This window comes from Tympanuchus pallidicinctus, unplaced genomic scaffold (assembly GCF_026119805.1).
Source record: "Tympanuchus pallidicinctus isolate F22 unplaced genomic scaffold, pur_lepc_1.0 scaffold8, whole genome shotgun sequence".
In the NCBI taxonomy this organism is placed as follows: Eukaryota; Metazoa; Chordata; class Aves; order Galliformes; family Phasianidae; genus Tympanuchus; species Tympanuchus pallidicinctus.
In genome coordinates, this window is record NW_026294802.1 from 31,458,321 (window position 1) to 31,476,154 (window position 17,834).

Sequence of the window (17,834 nt, forward strand, 5' to 3'; positions counted from 1 at the left end):
ACAGGCTGTGGAAACCCTGTAAAAAGCAGAACAGAAAAAGGTTTCTTTTTCCATCAGTGGGTAGGTGATTTATATACATGACTCTCATTAATGTTTAATGGGAGTTATCTGCCTCATTTTTTATGAGCCTGATGTGAAGTTAATGGCAGTCTTCCCATTGTCTCTAGTGGGCTGTAGATCAACTACTAAGTGCACAAATGAGTTTGTTTGAAATATTGGTGCTTGTAGGCTTAGAATTTCAACATGCTTCATTCACATTTCCAACCAAAAAAATGCATTGGGAATGTCTAAGAATGTGAGCTGAAGAGTTCAATATTGCAGTGTGGTTGATCTGTGTGCACTCTGGGGCATCTACACTGCAGACTGTAGAGATGCCTGAACCAGCGCTGGGTGAGCTGGTGTGTGAGCAGGAGCAGTAATCTGCCAAGCAGCAAGGGCTGGTTTCCTTCTCAGAGATCTGAGCAGGAAGAGGCATAATGGGCTCTGTGGTCCAGACCACGTGATGGGGGAATTGCTGTCGTGCTGTGTTGCACTCTTATCAATAATACGGTAATAAGCAACCTGTTTCTTTGTTTGTTTGTTTTTTTTTAATCTACCCTTAGATGTGTGTAAGCTGAGCTCTCCTGTGTGGTTTTGTTGTTGTTTTTATAACAGATTAATAATGTTGTTGTTGGTTTGGTTTCATTTTTTTTTGCAGTAATCCTCTCACTGCCTATGTGTACCTTTCAGTTTTAAGAAAACTATACTGCACTGCTTTTTCTTCTTTCTTTTCAGGAAGGAATCCTGATATTTTCAGTAGAATTCAAAGGATTTCTGTTCACATCTATGGTCCTTACTAACCTGGTCACTGGTCTGTGACCAGGAACATCTGTGGCCACACACAGACTAACTGGTCAATGCAGTTTCGCTGTGGGTTGGGAGCTCCTCTCACTTGCCTTAATGCTTATATTCCCAGCAGTGCCAGGTTTCTCTTTATCATAAAAACACATTGGCATACACATGCAGAACTATCATCCAGAAGAACTTTTATTTTGAAGCTGATCTTATGGTTGTGTTTAGGAAAGTTAGATCCTGAGGATTTTAACACAAAAGGTTTTTCCTCCCACTCTACCAGACAAAGCCACTGCTGGTCCCAATTCCAGGCTCAGACTGTAGCAAAGTCAGGCATGTATTTTGTGAGTACGAATATACAAAAAATAAATACAAACACTTCCAGCCACACAGCTCGGTGCAGGCAAGAAACCACTGCATTTGGCAGCATCTAGAAGCACACAAAGTATGCACGTAACCATGCATAACACAGATTGCTGAATCCCTCCCTCCTCTCAGTCTGCTCAGGATTTAAATTTGCTTGGGCCTACACACACCCACAGTTTTTCAATTTCCAGAAACTCTTACATCTGAAGATTCATTAGATAATAGTGTGGAATTTCACTCAGTCCAGTGTCCTTGCTTGGCCACTGATCTCTAATCCAGTCTCTGTCCTGGCCTTTCTACATGCAGGTCTCCTCCTGCTCACTGGTTAGTTGAGCTTGACTGAAACTCAATATGCAAATCAACCACACAGAACTGAAACAATATCATGGTGAAATGATATTAGTTAGGAATAGAGATAGAAATAGTGTTTAATAAGAAGAAAGGACAAGCAGTGGTGATCAGATGCAGAGCTTGGCCAGGCTAGAGCACTGACCAGAAATCAGCTGGTACATAACTGCCCCCTTTTATCCTTCCTCTTTGACTCCCTGAACTACTGATCTCTCCCTTTTCCTGCTTGTTGTCCTTTAACCAAACATTCCTTGGGTATTCTGTGCTCCTACAATCCTCTTGAAACATCTTCTAATACTCTTGATTCCATAGTCCTGCTGAAACATCCCAAATCAAGTTTTCTCTTTTTTCTCTACTTATCTTTTTCCCCCTTGCTTACCAGTTTCACTGTTCTGGTTGAATCTAGTCAAGGTCATGCCTGAGCAGTTTCTCCAGTGGCCCCTATAGTGACTTGAGAGCTCTGATTTTGGGGTGACGACAATTACGTGCTGTTTGTTACAATGTATAGATGTGTGTGTTTAACCTACTGCTTCTCCTTTTATTATTATATTTCGTTTGCTGACTAGCTATCAGTCAGATATCCTCACAAACCAGACATTCTTACATTCCAACTGTATCCTTACAGGTAGGTTTATTTAAGTTTGATAGCAGCTACTGACCTTGTGTACCTTCACCTTGTCCTCCCTGTGCAAAGTCATACCTGCTCAGTTTAGTTTTTGCAGTTTGATAAAGTGAGGATAATAGTTGTTTCCTTTAAAAGGAAAAGGTTGGATTCTTCCTTTCCCTTTCAGGTTCTTTGAGGTCACACAGACCGGGCATGCTGCCCAGGAGCCTTAGTTCGGAGCTTAGCTTCAAATCTTCAAATCAAAGTATTAAAAAAAGGGTACAGAACACCTTCTCTGTATGACCTGGGAATAATGAGATCATGGAAACCTGGGCATGTCTGTGGATCAGAGTTCCATAGAATGAGGGCAGATGCTCAGGATGGTGTTCAGCATAGCCATGCACTTAACACCTCCCACATCAGTTTTGCTTCTTTCAGAGATAATCTCAACCCTACTGACAAATAAACTTTCGGGTCATCTTCATTTGCCATAATGTTTCCTGGGACAATTATTTCCTTGGGAAGGCTTGTGTCTTCACAAGCTATCAAGCAGGCATGTGTCCCTTCTGACTTGCGCAGAAGTGACAGCTCTTCATCCTGCCAGAGAAAAGTCAAGCCTAAACTTAATCCGGCTGGCCTAAAAATATGGGCCAATCCAAATGGCCTGCTGCAGCTGAAAGGCACAACAGAATGCAGTTAATATCCACCTCAGGCTGTGATCTTGCTATGGTCATTCCCTCTATACAACATCATAAAATGTCATCTTCTGCAGATGAATTGGTTTTACCTGGCTCTAGGTTCCTCACAAAGTTTCAAAATATGAACAAAGAGAATTAGGAAGAGTGCTGCACAATATTGGTAAATCCATCAGGTAGGTTAAAAGCAAGTAACCCCCTATGGGATTTACTGGCTACACTCATGTATTTTAGAGAATGTACAGTTCAAATAATCACAGAAGGAACAGAGTAAATATTCACTTATTTAACTCCGGGAGGGTTGCACACTGTGTATAACAGAAAAATTAGGAGCATGGAAGAAAGCAGATCACTGCCATTCAGTTTTCCTGTGGTAAATTTTTATATGTTATTTAAAAGACTGTGCTTTAGTTTTAATTAACGCTACTTTTCCTTTTTTTTTTTTTTTTTCCTTTTTTCTTTTTTTCCTTTTTCTTTTTTCTTTTTCCCTTTTTCTTTTTTCTTTTTCTTTTTTCTTTTTCTTTTTTTCTTTTTATCAACACTCTTTGATAATTTAAAAGGCACTTTTACATCTTGTTAACAATCAGCAGGTTGGACTGCAGTGCTTTAGACTTTTTTTTCTTTTGCATATATTCACAAGTTTAATAAGGGTCTGCATTTGTATTAAGGACTTGTAGTTTGTGTAATTGTAAGAAAATGGGAAACCACAGCAATGCCAAAAGGTTTTATTAAAGTATCAAAAATCAGCAAGCAGTACCCAACAAATAAAATAGCACTCTAGATCCCTGAAGTAGAAACTATTGAGGTCTGCACTTAAATTGATATTTTCTGTGACAATGAAATCAAGGCTTATCTAATTGAATCTATAAATTTCATCAGATGCAGTACACCAAATACAGTTTCCTCAGTATAGAAATTAAAATAAAGTTCCCTAAAAACCTTACAACACATCAATGCATCATTTTAAAAGTATTTCCATTAAAATATGCATTTGCAATCAGTAAGAGGTCTGAATTACCATGTGTGCTATATACGTAAGCATACATCTGAGTGCCAGATTCCATTTGTCTGTATTCACTCTGGGACTGTATTGCTTCTAGGGTGCTTTCTAGGTGGTGTGATATTTCTCTGGAGTACGCTCCAATATGTGGAGTGCACTCCACAAGAAAAATTGCTGCCCTTAGTGAAGCAGATGTTTCTTTGGTGCCTGAGAGCTGGTATAGTTCCTCTACAGGAAGCTCTATATGATTAACATTGGAGTATACTTGCAGAAAGCTATGGCAGCAGATCATGCTTTTGACTTGACTGCAGAGACACAGAATGGAGGAGTATGCTTAGCTAACAAAGAGCCCTATGAGAGTCCCGCATCGTGCACATTCTTTGTACATTGTCACACACTGCTGGTAAATCAGGGATGGTTCTCAAAGCATTATTTTGCTAAAGATGTGAATCAGTAGTGGTATTTAAATATGGATACTCAAGGCTATGTGCTTTTAACACAAATTTTTGAGTACAAGTAGAAGTATTTGCTCATTGTCTATGAACTGAATGTTGTTCCAGTAAGCCATTTCTGGGTGAGACAAAAACCTACCATAGAGCTAATAATTCTTGCTGGATGGGTGTTTGTGTTTCAGAATTATCATTATTAACATCTTTTCCTGGCAACTTTATCAAAAAGAGTAAGGGTAGAATGAACATGAATTAGTCAGTCTTTTCTTTTGAGATGACCCTTTACTTCGGTTGGACAGAAGTGGTGTGATTGGTGGACATTATTTGTTTGCACTGTCACCTAGCATTTTGGTGGGTTGGCAGATCTTTTTAGACTCCAAGGCCATTAATGATCAAATGTATAAGCAAAATTGTTAAGATAATTTTTCTTTATTATTTCCTTAGATATTAAGGGGAAAAAAACCCCACTATTAAATCTCTAAAGATGTTCAGCAAATAGTTTTGTTGTTGTTACATCATTACTACAGTTTGCTCTGTTTCCCTTCATGAAAGCGTAAGAAATGAGGCTCAAATTCTGATTAAGATTCATTTGTTCCAGCAGTGTTTAATCTCCACAGTCCATGAGATGTCAATGGATGTACTCTAATACACGTTAATGGAAAGTACAAGCTAAATATATTAATAATTATCACATCTGAGCAACAAACAAAATATGTACCATTATCTGATCCACTTGTATTTAATATAATTTTTACATTAACTGGAGAAAAAGATTAGTCTCCAGAAAGCTGTGAAATAGTCTAATTTGACAGGATTTAAAACATTCAGAAGATTCTGATTGGGAAGTGAATATACAAAGACTAGAAAACCATGTATAAGATAGATTGATGATCTGCATCCAGCTGTATTTAGTGTTCCATATGTGCATGTTCTAATATTTTTAACTCCCTATTCTGTATTTGTCTTTGGAAAACTCTTCTATATTAATAGATACTATAACTTCTTGGAGGAAGAGAAATAAAAACCACACATTAACAGCCAACCATAAAGACACTCCATGTCAGTTCATAACTCTTAATGGCCATGACTATAATTTAAAAGGAAAGAGCAACCTTGCTCTCAGGACAATGTCAAGAAGTGTAAATCTCCCACACAACAAAACAGTGACTCTATGTTATTTCTAATATATTTACTCTTCAAGAGGTCCGTGTTCAAACAGAGAAAGCGTGACATATGAACATCCCACCAGCTGCTGCACGTTCAAGCATTGTGAGAATTTTCCCCCGTGTCATGAGTAACTGCTTTTAAAGGGTATCAGTTTCTCGCCTAAATAGAAATCAGAATCTTGTACAGAATAAGTTTTTTTCCTGTTCTTGTCAATACTCACAATGCTATATTTATGGGTAGGATGTTGCTTGGTCAGTGATTGTTTCTATTGTTCTCAATTCTTTTATGTATCTCTCAGATTCTTACATTATTTTCCACATTTGCAGAGAATTTTAAGGCAGGAGTAAAGAAAGTTGGGATATTTTTACTCCAGTGCAAACAATGTTTATTATGTTCTCAAACATTGTGGTATGATCTAATGAAATTAAATAGGCACAGCAGAAGCAGTGTTTTACCTATATCTGAGTTTTACTCAGGCACATGGAGGAGATGTTTATAGTTTTTCATTTGAGCTTCCTATTGCTGCTGAAGCAGCTCCCAAATAGCATTTTGAGTTACTTCAGGGGTACACGTTTCTCACTTGACTTTATGCACTGCTTTAGCACTGTTTTGGTAGTGCTGATGTGAAATTTCCCTTTCTATCCATTACACCAAAAGGAATGCCATGGGAAGTGGCAATTCTGTCCTCATCTCCTTTCTAAGACAGTGATAACCTTTTTGCAGCTTGAATGGTGGAAATTAGGATTAGCTGACAAAAAAGTCCATCTCAGGATGTCACAATGGACTGGGAAAAATAATGTGAACATAAACTTTGTGACCTGGAAAAGCATGAATTTGCTCAGAGAAGGTCATCTATAGAAAAGTTATTAGTGCATCATAGAATCATAGACTGGCCTGGGTTGAAAAGGATCTAAAGATCATCTAGTTTCAAAGCCTCTACTATGTGCAGGGTTGCCAACCACTCGGCCAGGCTGCCCAGAGCCACATCCAGCCTGGCTTTGAATGCCTCCAGGGATGGGAGGTACAACCTCCTCCTAATATCTAAACTAAACCTCCCTATCTCAGTTTAAAACCATTCCCCCTTGTCCTATCCTGCATATTCAAGATCTGCTGCCTCGTTCCTGCAAGATAGAGGCAGACAACTCCTTTGAGTGGGTGATTCCTCCTGAAACTCACCCTTCTTTTGTATGACAATTATGTTGTTGCAGATGTCACAGAAATAACATTCTAAGATGATCTGAGTTCAAGCTCACAATGCTGTGGCATTCAAATTCAAAAGTTCCTGAGGTAAAAAAGCCCTAAACCTCCATGCCATGCATCTATGTGGCATACATATGCCAGTGTTGTAACTGATATTCTGCATAACGGGACATCTGCAGATATGATAGGCTTACTCACTTTTCTAAATCTGCTTGCTGTCCTGCTTGCTTTCACATATGCCGATTACCTTGCTTATGTACTAAGATTTTTGATCATTCACAGGACAATTCAGGCTGGAAGAATTCTTAGGAGGTCTCAAGTGCAATCTGTAACTCACAGCAGGGCCATCTCTGAGGTCAGACCAGGTTATTCAGGGCTTCATCCAGATAAGCCTTAAAAAACTGCCAGGATGCAGGCTGAACAAGTTTTTTAAAGAAACCTCTTGCTAATATTTTCATAGGAAGTCTAATTAGAAAAAAACAAAAATGACAAAGATTATTGTATCTTTATCCAGGAAAGACAAGTAGAGGGAAAATGCTTCTGAAAAAATGGACTTGACATCTTTCCCCTCTTCTATTGCTCATAACGTCCATTTCTATCACTCCTTCCTTTTGCTTACCTTCCTCTTGTGCAGGTGTCTCTTCCATTATATACAAAATGCCGCAAAGATCCATGACACAAGTCATGCATAAATTGCCAAACATCTGGCAGTCTTGCTTCAGTGTGAGCTGTAGGGCACCTCCCAAGTTGTATAAATATTAAAGTTCCACATTTTGCTTTTGAGTAATGGATCAGAGTTTTATTTTTCCCTATGGTTGCTTTGCCAAGCCTAATGAAATCTTTATATAAGTAACTAAGATGAGAAAGAAACACTCCAAAACATTAGTTTGGGCTTTTGCCCACTGCATTTTTTAGGGAAGTGAGTGAGCATCTCAAACTACAACTGTTCTCAGTGGGATAGCTATTTTCAAAACCAAGCTAAGTCCAAAAATCCATATCAATTTTCTGCTTTTGTTGAAGAACCCTCTCTCATTAGGTGATCAGTTTAGGATGGCTTGGGTTGAAAAGAACCCTAATGATCAACCTCACATTTTCTGCAAATTTTCCTACCTGCTTTTACATTCCTGAACATCCATCTCTCCTGCCTAGTTACCTACCTCCTTTCAATTTCTGAATGTGATTTCTGATCACTGACTGCATTCCCTCAGTTAGATTAAGAGTTGGTCTGCACGCACAAAAGGCAACAATAGGTGGGAGATTCTAAGTGATACTCTGTTCTTGCTAGTCCCAGAATCCTCTGTCTCCATGAGTCCATAGGAGCAGAAGAGCACAATGGCTGCTGGGGAACCCAAATTAAGGACTCGGAGGAAGGAGCACCCTGGCTGTGCTCTGTCAGGTTTGCTGCAGGAGAAGATCCTCAACCCCAGGGTTCAGGCATGAAATCCACCCAGTGCTGGTTTAATTTTTAGACTAGATGAGATGGTTGATGAGGGATATGTGACAGACTGTGGGATGCAAGGAAGGAGCATCATGGGATTTCACAGGACTTACTACTGGATTTGTGGAGGAAGAAGTGGGGAAAATAGAAGAATAATGGGAGGGCTGTTTGTTTGTGAGTAGTTTGCTGGCTGGGGTGTCTGGGGCTTATCTGTCCCCAGGTGCCAGCAGGTGGCGGATACTGGGGGATACAGTCAATGTGCAGAATGGCTATTTGAACCCAGTTGCTGTCTGTATTTGTGCGAATGCTGTGTGTTATCTGTGTGGCAAGGCGTGTGTACATACATACACAGTGCACACATATGCTCTGTGTTTGCTTACAGGGATTCCGCGCTTATCCTCAGTACTGTCTGGACCTTGGTCATAGAGGTACAGCAACCTCAACCTCTTGTGTGCTGCCAGAACCAGCATGATTTCTCCTAACATTCTCCCTTTCACTCAGGGCTTTCGGTGCAGGAGCTGATAATACTGCACTGTTTACCTGTCCATGTAACTACCTTTGATTCCACACCAAATAATGTAGATGTTGTACTGTCATATCAGACTCCAGCTCAGAGGAAAACAAAAATACAAGAAAACTAAAATTCACTGCAGAACTTTATAAGTAACTTTCTAGCTCTTGTTCATGTGTTTTAGCTGATTCCCCACCCTGTCCTAGTCAGATGTCCAGAAGATAAAAGAAGACTTTTCTGTAGGGCAAATATAGTCTGTAATTTGGAATTTGGACATACTCCTTTCAGCAAAGGAAAGCCAAAACTGAAGGAGAAATACAAATGTGCCCTAAAGCCTCTCAAGAGAAACACCATTATCTGCCCAGTCAGTTCTGTAGATTGAGCATATCTACCAACTGGGGTTTAATCTACACATTTTCCAGCATTTATCTGATCCTTACCTGAACAAAAAGTATTCCTTTTGATGTTCTCCCTACTGAAATAAAGTTTCATCACTACATGTAGGTCCTGGCATGCAGGATAGTGTAATGCTGTAATTTGGTACCTCCCTGCTTAATCATCCAATGTGAACATGGGATTATGATCTCTGAGCTGAAATTCCTTACTTATTTATTGAGAATGTTGTTAAGAAGTGGAGGTACTATTGACCCTGGAGAGGTTCAGGGAATGTTTAGATGTTGTATTGAGGGAGATGGTTCAGTAAGAACTATTGGTGATTGGTGGACGGTTGGACTGGAGGATCTTATAGGTCTTTTCCAACCTTGGTGATTCTATGGTTCTATGATTCTAAGTGAGGGTTATAAATATGTACATGAAGTCCTATAAGGTACTATTTTCAAGTGCTATTAATGAGATAGGTTACCTTTGTGAAAATGCATTATTTGTTTATTGTACTATGAGAGCAAGGTAGCTTCAAAGAAGTTGAAATCAGATGAGAAATATCACTGCAGTTGATATGATTTTGGAGCTGATTTAGAATGGCTTCTTGATAACAGACTGTGTTTTTGTCTTTATCTTGCACATTTTAAGTATCAAGCATATTATCAAGTATCTGATGCTAAAAATTACAGATCAACTTATGCCCAGAGATGTCCCACTAAAATTATTGCCCAAAATTATTTCAACAGAAACACACTCTCAACTTGTGTTCAGCTTGTGGTTTCACTTCCCCCAGTCCATTTTTGCAGTGTAGCTTCCTAGTGATTTGTTTCCCATATAATATGGGTTGTTATTATTTAATTTTATTGTATTGGTCTAACCTCATTTCACCAATTTATCATGATTATTTTGAATTCTAATTTTGTTCTCCACTGTGCCTGCAGTCCCTCTCAGCTTCATTATCCACAAATTTAAGCAGCTTTTCTTTTCCATAAGTCACACTGTTTGTGAAATCAGTCACTAGAAGTGTGGTCCCCACCTAAGCAATGTGTGATGTAACCTTCTGATAATTGCCTTAAAAAATGTCTCTTGACTTTCTATGCTTCTATGTTCAGGCAAAACAGATATGCCAGGCACTGGCTTCTCTTTTCTACTCTTTCAGTGTTTGGGGGATGTCATGGTAGACCATTTTCTCCTTTTTCTGCAAGAAAAGTAACTGTATATACACCTAGGTTCTATACATGATTTGGCTTGTGTTTCTTTCTGTTCACTGAGAGAGGATCAACCAGGAAAAGTAAACAGGTTAGTCATTCACAAGGTTTTGTCTCAATAAATGGATAGTGGATTCTTAATGTTACTTTTTAAAGTGCTTACAAATTGATTATTTAATCATTTGCTTTGGCACATTTTGCAAAACAATATTATGCTTACTGATCTTGAATTCACCAGGTGTTTATTTTTCTTTTTCTTAAAGTTAAGATCGATACTTATCCTTCTCCATCCCTTTCAGATGTCATCTATTCTCCATGAAGTCTAGAAGATAATCACTAATGATTCAAAGATTGCTTTGCTCTAAGATAAATTTCCTCAGGCCTTGTGTCTTGAATATATATAGCTTTCCTGAATACCTAAATATTCTCCAATGTATTCTGTTTCTACTATGGCCTAAATTCTCATCCTTTTGTTGTTAATGGCAATCTTCTGAAGCATCTGATCACTATTACCCTTTTGTGAAAAAGGAAGCAAAGAAGCCTGGGACATTTCTGTCTTCTCCATGTAATCTGTTATAATATCTCAACCTTCTCTATAGAGCTCAGGAAATTTTACTTCACCTTCTCATGTTCTCTAATGTTTTTATAATGTCATTTAAACAATAAAATGAAATAAAAAAAATTAACTATCCTTTGCTAGGTTATTATCCATTGCATTTACACATTTGCACTTATCCATTCCTGGTTTTGTCTGCGTGTGCTCCTGTACTGCTTTCTTAATCACTCTAATCATTTTCCCCCTGTTTATACATTTTGGACAATTTTTTTTTTTTTTTTTTCCCTGAAGAACATAGAAAGTTCTCGGTGATTTCATATCAATTTTACTACACTTACATTTTGGAACTGTTTGATTTCAATATTGCTTAGTTTTGTATGTGTTGCCTTCCCAACAATCTTTGCCCCCATAATTCCCTTGCTCAGGACTTTGTTTACCGAACCTTGAGTTTAATTTATTTAAATCTGCTTTTATTTTAGGTTTATTGTAAATTTCTGGCTCTCCCTCTTGCTTTCTGAGAAATCAAAAATTCTGTAGAAATGAAAGCTGCTGTTGCAGGAGCTGTCGTTCTGAAGAAAGATTTTTTCCAGCGTTCCTGCTGGGGCATCACGCTACTGAACAAGATTAATCTGCCATAGTAGGTACTTTCTGATACTGAACATAAGAGAGAAAAAGGATATTCTGCACTGTGACAGCTGAAAAGTGCAAACTCTGCATTATGAAGAATGGTCTGGAAAAGGACTAATAATACAAATGACATTCTATTTACACAGTAGATTTTTTGGTGTATGTATTAGGGAGAATGTTGTTTCATCTTTCACTGAAATGCAACCATTCCAAAGTGGGCAGAATGCAACAGTATCATATATTCTAAGAGTGAAATTATCAGGAAACATTAAATCCCTTATGTGGAAAAGTATTCTTTCCAGTTCACAGGAATCTTTCCAGTTTACATTATCTTTGAAACAAACTGACCTGTCCAGCTTCTCTGGATATATTACTCACTGATATTTTGTATTAAAAATTAGTTTTGCATTCAAATATACAATAAATATTATTTGTTGAAAGCAGTGCAATTTCCTTCAAATGTAGAGTAAGAATTCCTAATTGATCCTGTGAAAGAATATTATTGCTAGCAGTGAGCGTATCAGCTCTTGGAGAACATTTCCTGCTTCGCTCTGGGCATGGTACTGTATACACAGTATATGGCCATTTCTGAGCCTTCTTATCTGTAGTGCAACTGCTAAATTATGGCTTGAACCAGTGATGGAACACCTGGTGGAAAGGCAGGGCCAACCCAGGGGAGCACAGGTGCAAGCAATGCCCCTGAGTGAACAGAAGGGTTGAAGCCAGGATCCATTCCTTCTCAGACCTCATTTAAGGGTTGGTTGTGGAGGCAAGAGCTTCTCATTTGGCAATCTCTGTCTACCTGAGGACTTTACAGGCTTTCTGAAGGTAAGCAAACTTCTTTCCTTTATTTCTGTTCTCACTGCTGTTGTATTTGAGCAGATCTTCTCTCGCTGCAGCCTGGGATCTAGCTGCTCTGCTGTCTTGTTTGGCTTTCCATTGTGTTACAGTATCTGACAATGATTTTCTGTTTCACAATGCTTGAAATTCAGATATGAGAACAAATGCATTAATGCTATGTAGATGGAGGTAGAAACTTATTGCTAGCCTGAATTAATGCTTTAATACTTGCTGTGGTGTAACCCAATGGGTAGCTTAGCACTATACAGCCTTTTGCGCTCTTCTCCCTCTCTCCTCCCTCCCCCAAAAGGGTAGGGGAAAGAATTGGAAAAGAAATAAAACTTGTAGGTTTAGATAAAAATTACTTACCAAAACAAAAAAAAGGGAATAATAGTAATAATATACAAAGCCTGCTCCAAAAGTAATACCTCCTATTTCATTATGTTTGCCCATGACATCAGAGGCTGGTGTTGGTGGTATCTCAGTAAAGATTGAATCTTCCCACCGGTGTTCTGTTACCTGTTGTTGTGTGACAGATGGCGCCAGAGGGGAGTCTGCAAAATGGTGTCTGGTATGGAAGTGCATATGATGCAAGGGAGTGGGAATGTGTTCCTTCATGAGGTAAAAATGGCGCTCATTGACTGTCGCGGTTTTGTGATTTTTGGTTTTTGGTATTCCACATCATAACATCATGTAGTGCACTGGAAGTTAAAGTGTTTATGCTCCAATTCTGGGTACCTGTGGGTACCTGTCCCTGTGCATCATGGAAGTCTTGGGATCTGACCCTTCATGGTGGGGCGGTCTCTGACTGTCTTGCAGTGGGTGTTGGCGGGTACTTTCATAGCTGTACCAAGCTTTTCAGATTTGGCTCAGGTCTCAGGAACTCCCTGTCTCCTATTTTATTTGATGTATCAGTCTCAATTTCAATTGGATTGCATTGTACTATATTACCTTGCTTTCCAATATCATAGTTAGTAAAATAAGTTTTCCTCCATAGATCATTGCCACTATTTTTAGTTCCTTCCTTGAGCCCATCTCCCTATCCCTTTTCCTTCCCATTTTTTGGGGCCAGGGAGGGGCCTGAAGGCCTACTGCCCCCTTGTCATGGGCCTAGATTGATCTAGTTAATTCCGTAACATTGACATTCATGGATGCTTATTGAATATTTAGAGACCAAACAGTGGATGTGAGCACACTGAAGCAGTGGCTCATGTATTTCAGCAGCGGTGACAATGATATGGAAGAAAAGCAATGTTCTGGGTGGCCATGCACAGCTGTCACACTGTGAAATGAAGAATGTCTTGATCATCCACGTGAATCAGCTGGTGACTATGTTGAAAAATAGTGTTATCTAGCAGGAAGTTTGCTCTATCAAATAGTGTTATTGCACTCTTTGTATCTGCTGTAGTTTCCATGGAAATAAACTGGAGGCATATCAGAGTAACGTAATTGAGTGTGTGTATACATATTTACAAAACAAGTGATGCACAAAGCAATTACTTACCATCTGCTTGACTGTACACAGTCAGTTTCCAAGTAGCGGCTGTCCCCCAGACAGTTCCCCTCAGTTATAGATTTTTTTTTTTTTTTTTTCCTCACAATATCATATGGTCTGAAACATCCTTCTTGTGATATATATATATTTTTTTTTTGGATTGGCTATCCTGTTTCTGTCCCATCCCAGATCCTTGTGCTGACTGGACAGTATGAGAAACTGAAAAACTGAAACATCCTTGACTTTGTGCAGCGTTGCTCAGCAACAACTGAAACATTGGTGTGTTATCAACATTGATGTTCTTCTAAAGTCTAAACATGGCATATCAGCCACTGTGAAGAAAATCAGCTTTGTCCGGGCTAAAACCAGGACAGTAGTCTAATAGTCCAAGCTAACACAGTCTTCATAAATACTATTGAAGTTTTTATGACAAAACTACTTAGTTCTCCCTTCTCTTCAATAGCATTGTGCTCACCACTTCAATGTCCTTCTGTGTCCAAAGCTGATACTCTCACGAATAATGAAGAGAGGGGAGTCAGTAACAAGTCATCACTCTCCTATGGACTTTGACAACTGACTGATGTTTAAAACATGGCTTTCTTCCTTAGTCTTTCATCTGTTTGGATTTATTTTTATATACTTTCTTTATGTGTTTGCTTATTGTCATTGGATCTAATTATATATACGTATTTTCTTTAAAACTGGTGTCGTGTTACTCACAAGTCTGCACTGGTATAGTGACTGCTGCTTACCTGTTGTTATTTTTTTACAGTCTGAGATCTCTGATCATCCACTCACAGCACATTTTTGCTCTTGAGTCCTGAATTGTATAACCCCTTAGAATAGGTTCTTCCTGTTACAAGCTCAAACTAAGCTAGATTTAATTTAGACAGTAGCTAGTTCACTTCTAAGCAATGGATAATACAACCTTGCCTAAGAAAATCACCTCGTGCCAATAAGAGTCTTGGTAAGTCTTCAGGCCCAACACATATGGGTGTTTTTTTGCCAATAGTAGCAAAATCATTTCTACTGGGCTACCCTTTGTCACTACAAAAGATAAATGGTAGATCTACACTAGGTCAATACCTTGACCCAGTTAAGTGCTGCTAAACAGATCTGTGCCATCATTTCTGTTCCTATACTTGAATCACTGTTTATTTGCCTAATAGCATCTGTGTTTCTCAATTTCCTCAGTATGAAATACAAATAATACTATTTCCAGGGATCTCATTTGTAGAGTAATTTAAATGTAATGAGGATATGTCTTATTAAGTACTAATATTATGAAAGTGTTAATATATGGAAGGTCCTAAAATAAGTTTCTAACCTCTCTTTTAGACAATTTATCTGGTATGATATTTCAGGGCACTAATATAAACTTTCTTTTTCTGACAGTCACTAGTGTTCAAGAGAACTAGTGGAACTCTGGGAGACACAGTAGGTACTGCAGCTCACTGATTTCATTTGGGAATTCTAAAACAGGTAATAACAACAGAATAAGTCTGCTGAATCAGTTTGTCATATAGTATTAGTTTATCTTGGGTAGTGGAACTGTAAATCGTGGTATGTGCTGTAATTTTTTTTTTTTTTTTTTTGGCAGCTATAAAATGCAATTTATCTAAATATTCAGCTAAGGAAAGATAAGAAATGTTAAATCTTCATCTTCTGAGGAATTAGTTATTACTTTTTGTCTTGCCTTTGGCCGTGAAAATCATCCAAGAGTCAGATGGGGCGCTATTATATTTCTATGTTATATATTTCAGCTGAAACATTTCTTATGCCTTCCAATGGTGCCGCGTGACCAACTATACAGACAATACTGGTAAACACATGTTTAATGAGTAGTGGTGAGATCAATCAGCTCCACCTCAACATAGCAACAAGAAAATCATATTTGAGGGAAAGAAAAGGAAAAGGCAAACCATGGGCAAGTGGAACAAGAAAGAGCAGAGGCTCACCGGTAGCCCTGTGTGCCTGAAGTTGGACTTGTTAAGCAACTCCCTGCAGTGACTATTTTCTTGTGTGTTTTTTGCAGAGGGAGGGGGGTCCCTATGGGCTGACCCACCAGGAAATCTTTAAGGGACTCTGTGTTTAGTTCTGCATCTATTTTTCCTTCTGATGGCTGATAAATCTGGAAGGGAAGGACTTTTGTGTCAATAGCTGGAGGGCTAAATTTCCTGTGGTAAATGTAGAAGACCTTTCAGATGGTGCAGGCTCTGTTCTGGCTGAAGACAAGACTGTTTTATCCCTTTAAAGCATCAAGAGATAGAGCCCATTAGAGATGTGAAACAACCTGCAGTTTGTATGCAATTGGACTGGGAGCTAAAAAAAAATTGCTGACTTTATTCATTAAGGCAGACACAAGAAATGCTGTCATATTCTTTCTAGAAATAAACATCTCCTTGATCTCTAATGGTTCCAAATTAGATTCTCACTTATAAAATATTTTATTTTGCATATTTATGTTATATTATTTAGTATATGCATGTTGTTTGCCAGATATACAAGTTTGCCATTAAGTCTATAGTACTTTCCTGCTTCTAAATGACTGTATAAAGTCATTCTGTCAATGTGGCATCCATGCAAGTGTAGCAGCTTTTCTGATATTGAACATCAACACTTTTTTTAATAAAAGAAACAACCAGAAAAGGGCACAAGAGGACATTTAAAAACATGCTTGAAATCAGACATGAAAAAAAGCACCTCTGTAGCTATAAAGGCTGATTGAAACACTGTGTGCTCTCATTCCACTCTTCCCAGCCTCCTCCGATTATGAAGGCAGTACTACAGAATCATTAAAAGAGAAGGGCTTAGCCTCTGGATTCACACTGGTAGTTTGATAAAAGGAAGGGCTCAGCTAGTGTTCTTACACTAGTGTTTAATGAGCTGATATGTCTATAATCAGGGGATAGCAAGGCACCAAATGTACCTGTAACATTACATGAGTGAGTTATTAGCCATTTTTATCTACTACATTTGGTACACTGTAGTAGAATCAGTGAAATGACATATACTTAGCAACAGGGCATTTATATTAAAACTAATCCCGAAATATAATTGGTAATAAAACATCTACTAATGTTTTATAATATGTTAATAGGGTCTTAACACTGATCTAGCCAATGAAGTAAGTAGAAGATAACATTCTAACCTTTGATTTCTTAATTATTAGTAGTAGTTACATATAGGGATATTGAAAACCCTTTGAAAGCAGCCAGTTATAGTATCAGAAATTAGGGTAATTGGCAACCCATGATTAAAACCAGGAAGGATTACTGCTATCAGCTGAACTCTCCATAAGTTTTTTAGCTGAGGACTAAATACACTTCTCAGCTCTCTGGATTTCTCTTGACCTTTCTATCTCCTGTTTGGATCACATTTAGGAGTGAACTGAATGAAGCTCCATAGATATCCAACTGAATTTTCCCTTTTAGCTCCAGGGGAATATTTTTGTTTGAGCAGGTCAAAAATTAATGCTCTAGATTGGAAACACTTGTCACAGAAATGCAGCCAAGAACAAAACTCAAGTTTCTTGCTAGTGAAGATGGCTAATAAAAGCAAGAATGGCAGCTTTAGTGGTTTCCCCAAACTGTAGTTAGAGCGCACTCTTCTGGGATACCCTCGGTTCCTGTCAGGCCTGGACAGAAGGTTTAATAGGAGAGAACATATTGCAAAAATAATCCACTTGACTTTCACTAAGCTACTAAAGCAGTCAGCCATAAACGAATGTGGGTTGTGTTTTTTTCTTTTTTTTTTTTTTTTTTTTTTTTTGAAATGCTGTCATGTTTATAGCAACATGCCATACATTTCAACAGCAGAGAAGTGATAAAGCAAGCTCTGACAAGAGTTTTGAAGCAGAAGCTAAATTAGGCTTAGCTAAATTATCTCCTCCTGTGTCTCCCCATGAGTGCTTCTTTTGTCCAGGAGTTTTTTTCTCAATCTCAGAGTTGTATGAACTCAGAGAGAGAGTATGTGAGATAAAGAGTTGACCTGTCATACCCAGGCAGAACTTCTGATGACAAGTCAGGAGTAATATATCACCTGGTGAGTAATTGTTTTGAATCCATTTCATAGTCCTGAAACCGCAGGAAAATTCTGAATATGCAAGATCTAAAATC

At 38.4% G+C, this 17,834-nt stretch overlaps 1 long non-coding RNA gene across 1 annotated transcript; it reads left to right on the top strand.

Annotated features, from left to right (window-relative positions):
* Positions 1-12,112: 12,112 nt before the first annotated feature.
* LOC128073076 (uncharacterized) lies at positions 12,113-14,101 on the top strand. Its single transcript, XR_008202608.1, has 3 exons — positions 12,113-12,209; positions 12,758-12,842; positions 13,906-14,101. It is a non-coding gene; the product is annotated as an uncharacterized LOC128073076 (long non-coding RNA).
* The last annotated feature ends 3,733 nt before the right edge of the window (positions 14,102-17,834 follow it).